The following is a 9,879-nucleotide window of genomic DNA, read 5'->3' on the forward strand; positions in this document are numbered from 1 at the left end:
AACACTGAGGGTTGCGATCCCGTTGCCGGTCCTGGTCCGGTACGGGCGCGACACTGAGGGTTGCGATCCGTTGCCGGTCACGAAAAAAGACAAAAAAGGGGGGGAAATAAATAAATAAATAAATAAATAAATAAATAAATCAGAGCCGTCGGGTAGAAGTCTCAGGCAAGTTCCATACATAATTTACATGTTTAATAACTACATTTTAACAAGTAAAAAGACATAGATGACATGGACATTCTATTTAACCCACTAGATGCAAATTATTATCATTTTAACGTGTAAATCAATATAAAAATGTGAAATATTTTACATTCTCTTTTTCATACTAAGTGTTGAAATCCAGCGTGTATGTTACACGTTAGCACATCTCAGTTTGGACTTGCCACACTTCAAGTGCTCAATAACCACATGAGACAGGTGGCTGCCATATTGGACAGGTTAGGTGTAAGTGATTACATAAGCCGTAGAGAGGCTGCAGGAAATGGAAATAGCTGAGAAGTCCTGCTGTGGACTTGCTTTCGTCCTTGTCCTGTTCACCCTATGAGCCCTGCTCTGACTGGTTCACCCCGCTCCCCACCTCTCTCCCTACCCCCACCCCCATAGGAATGCCTGGAGAACGTGCATTGGCTTGCAACTGTGGGAAGCATGTTGTAAAATCTGGGGCCTCCTCGGTTTCTTCCTTCCAGGAAGGGGCCAGCAAAGTGAGGATGTTTATCACTAGGAAATGAGATCTGCCCCAGGGTGGCTGGCCAGTGGCCTCATTGAGCCAGTGAGCCTGCCCTGGATGGGCTGGCAGGCCGGGAGAGCAGAACAAACATGGGGCACCCAGCCTGAAGGTTTTAAGAGCAGTGTTGGGTCAGGGTTCTGGTCTTCATTCTTGGAAGCTGGAACAACCCAGGAACACAAGATGGAGATTGGAGCCGAGCAGACATGAGAAACATTTGAAGCAGAGCCTCGTGCTGATCCTCTTCCAAGAATGCTGGGGGAGACCTGGCTTCTGCATCAGGGTGATTCTCCCCACTTCTTACCTCCCAGGCAATCAGAACATTGGGAAGTTCCTCAGAGAAGGAAGTGGGAATGGGATCCTGGGTAAGGAGGATCCCATTTGAGGAGGCTTCAAGTATTCCCATCCCTAGGGGCAGATCTGTACTAGGGGAGGCAATAGTGAGTCCTGGTTCCAAGGGTCTTGGATAAACAGGCTCCCCGGCCCCATCCTACCCCATCCCTCCATGTGCACATTCTCAGCTGTGGACGTCTGTGCAGTCGGGCAGCATCACCTTATACAGAAAGCCATGTGTTCCGAGGTCTGCCAGAAATGGGCTCAAGTCACCATTTACAAGCTGTGACAGTGAGCAAGGGAATTCACCCCATCTGAACCTCAGTTTCCCTTTCTGTAAAATGGGAGCAATCATGGCAACCTCCTTGCAGGGCGTCTTTGAGATCCAGGGGCCATAAATTTATGTTGTCCCCTGCACAATGCCTGGCATGCAGCAGCAGACAATAAATGGGGACTGTTGACAGTAGTGTCATTTCTGCCCATGGCATGGGGGTGAGCACCCAGGTGCTGTTGCCCTTGTGTGACCCCTACCCCTTCTTGTTTTCTCTGCTCCCTTGCAGTGATCAGTCTAGCTTAGCTTCACCCGCCCAGGATATCTCAATAGGATCCCACTGTCATGTGGGGGACTGGCCTCCAGCTGGGAGCTTCAGTGTCACTGGAAATAGGCCAGTCTCCGGTGGGGTGGGAGTGACACTTATCTCTCATCTCCTGCTCAGTTGGGGAGGCTCAAGCATCAGGAAGCAGCTGTTGGGGAGCAAGTTCTTTTTGGGGGGAGGGTCCCTAATCTCTGTTTCCCCTGATGTCAGGTTATGATAGATCGCCCACTTTCTCCTCCCAGACAACTCGAAATGATGAAACAAGGACCTAAGAAACATGTCTAGCTTGCGAGTGACTTGGGAGAGAAAGAGAAAAAGACATCAGTGGGAGAAACAGAGTGGATGGAGACCCATCTTCACTCAGCCCCCAGTGGTGCCTTGTACTGGGCTGCAGCTGCCAAGTCCCGAGAACCAGATACTCTTAAGTTGGTTTTGAAATTAAAGTCTTTTCATTAAGCCTTTGATGCTTTGGATTTTTTTTTAATATTAAAACTGTATTACCACATGAAAGGAAATTTAAGGAAAAAAAACAAAGGCTGTTTTCCTCTCTAAGCTAACATAGCTTCATAATTTCTCTGTGTGCCTTTTCAGTCTTTATCCACGAATGAGTATTTGTGTAGAGTTGTAACCACTGTGTGTAAGCAAGTACGAGAGGACTTTAAAAAGGTCATGGAAAAATAGAATTAAAAGGTAATATGAATCTTTCCATGAGCTTTTTGAAGTACTCTCGTATATGTTCTGTTGTTTTTTTTTTTTTTTTTCTTGCACTTAATGCCATTTGGTAGACAGTTTTCCATGTTGCAGCGTGGTCTTCATAAGCCCCCATCTTTCACGACTGCATAATTGCTTCGTTAATGGCACCTAGCTTTCTTGGCCATTCCCTGGCTGTTTCCGATCTTTTGCTCCTATGGAGGTTTTGATGACTATCTGTGTATGTGAATTTTCTTCCTTTGAAGTAATTAAATAGGGTTAAGTTTCTAGAAGGTTTCTAGAGGGCAGGTTTCTAAGGGGCAGGTTGTTGAATCATATGTGTTTTAAAGCTGTTATTTAAAGAAACTTTGCCATAGCACCTGCCCCAAGACCACCCCATCCTGGGATTATTTTGACTCTGAGCGGCTATTGGATCAGGGTTGTGTAACTTTCTCCCTGTTGGTGGCACCTAGGGCCAGCTATATGGTGGGAGGGAGGTCCTTTCCCCTTCTCTTTCCTAGCTCTTAATTTGGGCAAGATGGTAACAAACACAAGAAAGTCTGACCTGGTACCTGGCTGTGAACCAATTCAGCTGTTATCTGGGAAAGATCTTTAGATTGGGAGGCAACAGACTTGGGCTCCAGTACCGCCTGGGTCACTCACGAGCTCTGTGACCTTTGGCAAGCCACTTCTTGCTCCAGCAGCCTAGTCAAGGCCACTGGGTTGGACAATTTCCCTGGGGACTCTCAGTCTGCCTCAGTGGGAGTGCTTACTGTTGGTGCCGTATTTAGCATCCCCAAGGATACACAAGAAAATCCACTGGGATGTGGGAAGAACACACCAGAACTTCTATTTATATTGATTTTTTTTTTTATAAAAAGAGGGAAACTAACACTTATTAATGAATGCGTGATTGACAATAGACATGCATATAACCTATAAAAAAGTGTGTGTGTACACACACACACACACACACACACGAATTACATGTTCGATGTTTTTTACCTGACACCCCCGCACTTTTGACAGTGCGTCACCCTATTACTGGATGGTGCCCTGGAGTGGGAAGTAAGCCCTGGCTTCAGTCCATGACCTAGGGCAAGTCCCTCAATTTGGTCTTTCCATCTCTGAAAGTATGATCCCACCACGCCCGGGTATTTTAAGGTGATATTTCACACAGATACAGAAATGGTACAAGAGTCACAAGGGTGATATTTCATGTTCCCCTCCTGGGCTTTTAAAAAAAATTATTTAATTGTGGCTATTCAGGCTCAGAATATTTTAAGGCAGTGAGTCTCAACCTCTTTGTACAAACAGCACACTTTTCAGTACGAGGGTTTTTTGGCAGGGCACATGAAGGAGCTAAAGATGTCCAGTAGTACTAAAGTCAGCTAAGATTGCAACACGGCCCCCATGGAAGTTCCTCCTGGAGCGTGTAACAATGCCTGTCAAAGCTTCCACATTCTCTCCCACTCACTCAGCTACCCTGAGCCTTGCTACACTGTTTGAATGAAACAGTCTTCCCCCTTCCCTGGCCCTTCTTATCTTCCCAGGATAAGGCTGGTGAGTGTTCCAGAAAGCACCGGATCTTTCTCTTGTGACAAAAGCCAGAGGCCCTAACATCTTACAGAGAGTTGAGGCCCATATCATGCTGAGTTTCTTGCACAACCAGCTCCAGTGTGTTGTTCCATCCGACAGACCTTGTGTGGCAGAATGCCTTCCCCGTTTTGGCAAAGTTGAATTCTGCCTAGAGGTAGAATATTGTCCCCACCCGTGTGACCCACCAGGGGAGACCCACCACTGGAAAAGGATGCCTGGTGCTCCAAGCAACCCCTGGAGTCCCCTTTGATCCTTGTCTTTCTCTTATCTCCTGTCTGGGCTCTCAGCAACCCCTGGTGTCTCTATCTCTAAAACATGCCTGGAAGGTGTTCCCCTCTGTCCTCCTCAGCCACACCCATGTCCTGGCCTCCCTCCTCTTTGCCTTAGACTCCCATAACAGCCTGTGAGACTTCCTGCTTCCCCTCCTCCATGCCTCCAATGCCGGCGGCCACCTGGAGCTTCCGGATATACAGATTGCATCATTTGCCTGCCTATGAGTGGCCGCTAGTTTCCTTTTTGTACCTAGAAGGGCATCTAGACTCCTTACCTGATCTTACAAGGAAGTCCTGTGAGACCTGGCCCCTGGCTGCATAGGTTTGCATTCTATTCCCAGATTGCTCCTACCTCTGGGCCTTTGCATGTGCTATTCCTCTGCCTGGATGATTCTGGACACGGCTGGCTCCTTCTTACCATTCAGTTCTCAGCTCCTTTGCTTGGAGGGGCCTCCCTCAGTCCCCCTCCCACACTCTCTTATACTGTCCCATTACACCGAGGACTACGAGATACTGTTCTATTTACACCCCCGTTCCCCACCCACCTGCACTCTCACTACATGTGTGCTCTGGGAGAGTAACATGGGATGTCTTCGCTGCTCTGTCTCCAGGGCCTAGAAGAGTATTGATGGGTCTGCAGTAAGTCATCGAATGAGTGAGTGAGTGAGTGAGTGAGTAAACAAAGCCTCTTGTAGCCAATCTAAGTCATGACTGAAGTCATCATGTGCCAAAAGTCCTCTCTGTTCCAGCCATGGTGCCTGGGGCTAGTATCTGATGGGTGGTTAGAACAGCTCAGGGAAGGGCTGATGGAGGTGGCAGCTGCCCTGTGGCAGTGGCCGTGGGCACTGAAGCATGTGTACTCTGTGTACTGGGTGGGCCGAGGGTCAGCTGCAGAGTGGGAAGCCTGCCTGGCTGCGCCAGGAGAGCTCAGGTCTGGCTCCTGCCTTGGGCCAGGCTGCTAGGGACAGGCCACTTCCTGGGCATTTGGAGTGGGATGCATTGGTACAGCCTGTCTTTCTGTCTGTCTAGGGGCTGCTGGGCTGGCCAGTGTAGGAGGGCACTGCTCTGTATGCATCCTGCCAGGGAGGGCGGGTGAAGGTCCAGGCAAAGGTTGCCCTCTATTATCCCAGGAGTGCAGCTGAGTGGTTGGCGTAAACCCAGCTACGGGCCTGGCCTTCCAGGGAGGACTTGTTGCTCCTGCCTTGGAAGGTTCTGCAGTCTGTGGGGCTAGTGAGAGGGTAGAGGAACCTGCTCCTGCAGAGGCTTGGGAGAGCTAGGGAGAGCTGTGAGCTGCTGATCCGTTGACCCTTGCCCTTCTGGGTTGGGGCGGGGGTGTATCCCACCCAGGGCAGGCTATGCCCTTCTTGGGGCAGCCTATTTTAGCCACTTCCCTCAGAGCTGAGTCACAGCACTTAGCAACACCCCTCCCAAAGCCACAGCTCCCTATGGTGTGGTCCCCTCCTGAGGTGGGCGCTTGGGGCCTCCCAAACTTCTGCCGCCCCCAGACTGTTCCAGGCCTCTGGCTGCAGCAACGGCTCCCACCAGCAGCTTGCTCTTAAACTCCATGTTCCACCTCCTCACTTCCAAATCGTTCTCCATTAGAAGCTTGGGGTGACTTGGTGTCACTCAGGGCCCATGCAACCAAGGGCTTAAAACAACCCACTGAGTGAGTTCTCGCTGGCCCTCGAACCTTCCACCTGGCCCATCTAGTCTGAGCTCCAGCTCCAGAACCCAGAGACGGAGACCTCACCCCTGCCCTAGACTGCTGGGTACTGTAGCCGCCTCCTTGCTGGGGCAGTGGGACAGACGGGTGACTCCTTCTAGGTCCCTCTCCTGGGTATTGAAGATGGTTTTTCACAAGCCTCGTTCCCACCTCTCCCGGAGTGAGACCACAGGAAGTAGAGAGCATTGGGCACATCTGGTGCCATCTTTCTGGGGTATGAGGCCAAGCAGGATCTGGAGATCCTGGGGCTGGCTTACGATGGGCATGTATGAATGTGACACTGCCACATGTATATTTTCACTAAGTTTCCTTGCTGTCCCCTCCTACCCATAAAGATGTGCTGGAGAAAGGGATGGTGGGAGCCTCTCTCCGCTGTAGCTATAATGTCCAGGACACTTGGTGCCTCTGGGTGGCCACAGCAGTTGCAACATCTCTGGTGAGTCCTGGACAGCTGCGCCTGTGGTTTCCCTTTCTTTTCTCTCTAATGAGCACTTAAGATCTGGAAACCGCAGTGCTCGCTGTGGCTTACTGGGTTGGAGCATTCCTGCCATTACATGGAAACCCTTACACAACTCTGGAGGTTCATGTCACTGTGTTCCTACCCAATTCTGATGCTTCATGCCCCCTCCCTGCCTCTCTTTTTGTTCGTTGCTTTGTTTACCTGGCGAGTAGTACATGCTTTGTTTTTGCATATACGCTCTCTCCCTCTAGGGCCACGATTCCCACCCTGGGAAAGTTTTGCCTCTCAGGGGACATCAGGAAGTGTCTTGAGACCGTTTTGGTTGTCAAGACTGAGGGATGGCTGCTCCTGGCATCGAGTGGGGAAAGGCCAGGGATGCTGCTAAGCATCCTACAATGCACAGAACAGCCCCACCCCCAAGAAAGAATTATCCGGCCCAAGAATTACCCGGCCCAAAGTGCCAACAGTGTCAGAATCTGCTCTCAGGTTACACAAGAACTTTCTTGAGGCAGCAGCCAGGCTCCTCCCTTTTCAGCAGTGGGGAGGAACACTTAAGAGAGGGATGGTGACTGGCCATGGTGCAGTGATGCCACCCACCAAAGGCCAGAGAAGGAGTAGAAAGAGTTTGGGCCCAGGACACCTGGTTTGGGGGTATAAACCTGGATAAGCTACTTTGCTTCGGTAAACCTGTTTTCCCACCCAGAAATTAAAGAGCTGCGCTGGGTATCCCTTCCAGTTCTTTGAGATTCCAGGATTCCGTGAGTAGAGCCAGGAGCTGGGTCACTGGCAGGTAGAAGACGGGGGTCCTTCCCGTTCCATTCCTGCCTCGCTGCCCACCCCGGTGGGGGGTCCTGAGGGATTTGCCAGTACCAAGAGTTTGTTTGAAACCTGGTTTAATTTCCTTCTAAGTCCAGCATGACGGAGGCAGACCTTTACCTTTTCTTTTTATTTTTTAGCCAAAGAGAATTTTCCCCAAAATTTGGCCTGGGGTGCCCATGGCTGGCCTAGAGGGTCCCATATCTTGTTCAGGGGTCAGGGCCAAACTCATCCTGTCATCTGTTTTTGTAAATAAAGGTGGGGTTTTTGTTTTTCAGTTTTACGGGTTTATTCTAAAGGTTGCAGTTTGCAACAGCAGATGAACAGACGCATGGGACAGGGTACTGGGGTGGGGGTGGGGCCACCCTTCCAGCACCTCGATGTGCTCACCAGCCCAGAAGCACTCTGTACATAAAGTTTTACTGGATCACACCCATCTGTCTCTCTGTTTGTTGTCCATAGCTGCTTCTGTGCTGAGAAGACAGAGTTAAGCAGCTGTGACAAGGGCCATATCAGCCACAAAGCTGAAAGTTATTTACTCCTGGCCCTTTGCAGAAAGTGCATGCCTGGCTGCTTCTGTGCTGAGAAGACAGAGTTAAGCAGCTGTGACAAGGGCCATATCAGCCACAAATCTGAAAGTATTTACTCCTGGCCCTTTGCAGAAAGTGCATGCCTGCCCGGGTCTAGCTGTCCAGCATCTAACTGTTCAGAGGTTGAGGTGGGCAGGAGATGGGGCCAGAGGGATGGTTCAGGCTAAGATTAGGGAAGGTTAACTTTTTTAAGGGTTTGGTGGGGATGAGGGAGAGTTGACCAATGACCAATTGCAGAGGGTCATCTCAAGTCTTTCCAGGAGAGTCCTCCCCCAGCTTTGAGCTGGCCATATCATCTGTGTGGCTGGTCTGCCCCGGTACCTGGCTCCCACCTCACAGAACTTCATGTTTGCTGGAGTGACAAGCAGTATGACTGCCCACGCATGGGGATGGGAGACACTTGCTGATGGGGGACGCCACTGGATTGGGCGTCAGCAGCTTGGTGTGGAATGAGAGAGCGTGGGCGTGGGGGTCAGAGGACACACAGGTCAGGCTGGAAGCTCTGGAGCTGTGGAGCTAAATGAAGGCAGAAGGGGGGAAACGGAGGGGTCAGGTGAGGGTAGGAGGGAGGTGTTGGACTTTCAATGCATGTTTAAAGACCAATTGTGTGGCACGCACTGCTAGACGGAACTCACTGGTGAACAGACCCTTCAGAACCCTCTAGAAGCTCATAGTCCAGTGGGAAGGTTACAGTCCAGCCAGCGGGGATAGAATGATATAACCAGTGCTTGCCAGGAGAGGGGTCTTGCAGAGTGCTGTGGGGGCAGATGGCCGGGAAGACGTGCCCTGGCCTCGGAAGGTTTCCTGGGAGCAGCAACATCCCAGTTGAGCCCTGAGGACATGCTGGGTCTGCCAGGTGGCAGATGCTGCTGCAGGGAACTGCTTTGTCAGGCACAGCAGCTCAGGGGCCAGAGCAGAGTGCAAGGGTAGGGGAGGAGCATGCACTGGCATTGAGGAGGGAGGCTGGGGGTGTCACTGGATCAAGGGGTTTGCATTGGTGGGATGTCACCGTGGACAGGTTTTGTTTGAGCTAAGAGAAGGGCGGACTGGAGAGGGACAGGAGGGGAGGCCTATTAGGTGGATGTTGGGGACTGGTGGGATGTGGTGGCCTCGCCGGGGCAGCAGCTGGGAGTGGGGGGGAAGCAGCCCAGGTGGGGCCCCCACTGTCCGAGCTTTGCAATAGGAAGGGTGGGCTTGGAATGAAGGTGCCTCTGAGAACTGTGCTGCTAGCAGGGCTGGGAGGGAGAGAGGCAGTCACTGGGTGGCCTAGCGCCACCCCTCACTTACCATACTTTGTTAAATCCCTGCACACGTCTCTCCCCACCCTGCTCAGCTGTATTGGGCTTAACATTTGGGGCAGGTTCCTCTGGAAAGAAAGGGACTGGTTTGGCCACGACACTGATCTTCAGCTTGGCCCTTGCCAGGAGCTGTGTGGGTGGTACCTCCCGGCTCTCGTGGGCTCTCCCTCTGCTGTTCTTTGGATTTCTGGTTATCACCCAGGGGTCTGCAGGTCCCAGGGGGGCTAAGTCATTTAGCGTGTAGTCCCTGCCTCCCTGCTCCCTAATGATTAAAAAAACTTGGGAGAGAGTTTCCCAGTCTTGATCTCCCTGAGAAACCAGAAGGTGGATCCTCGGCAAAGAGCTTGGGGCCCCACAGGGGAGACGTCGCAGTTGGGATCCTCATTTATGGAACACCCAACAAGGGCTGAAAGGCCAGGGAGCTGGTTTGGTGGGTCCCGGCAGCCCCACCCCAATTCTGATTCAGAAAGAGAGCTGTGCCGCCTACATATGTGGAGGTACTGGCAGCACCTCTGTCTCCCTGGGCCTGTCCTGCCCACTCCCTTCTCTCTGAGGATTGTGACTCAGGTCAATTTGTCCACTAACACCACAGGAATTGAGGTTAGACAGCAAGAAGAACTTACAGCATGTCTCCAGACTGGTTGTTCATAGGCGCCAACTTGTAGGCTCAATCTCTTCCCTAGACTGCTGCCCGGAATTGCTTTATGTACCTTCACGTCCTTAAATGTGGTGGTGTTTGCTCTGGCAGCATCCTGATTTGGGGGGGGGGGGGGGG

General features: G+C 51.4%; 1 protein-coding gene across 1 annotated transcript in view; it reads left to right on the top strand.

The window, feature by feature from the left end:
- CDC42EP4 (CDC42 effector protein (Rho GTPase binding) 4) overlaps positions 1-9,879 on the top strand; it is a 25,068-nt gene that overhangs the window by 11,635 nt on the left and 3,554 nt on the right. The window lies entirely within an intron of this gene.

Source organism: Galeopterus variegatus, unplaced genomic scaffold (assembly GCF_000696425.1).
Source record: "Galeopterus variegatus unplaced genomic scaffold, G_variegatus-3.0.2 Scaffold1283, whole genome shotgun sequence".
Lineage (NCBI taxonomy): Eukaryota > Metazoa > Chordata > Mammalia > Dermoptera > Cynocephalidae > Galeopterus > Galeopterus variegatus.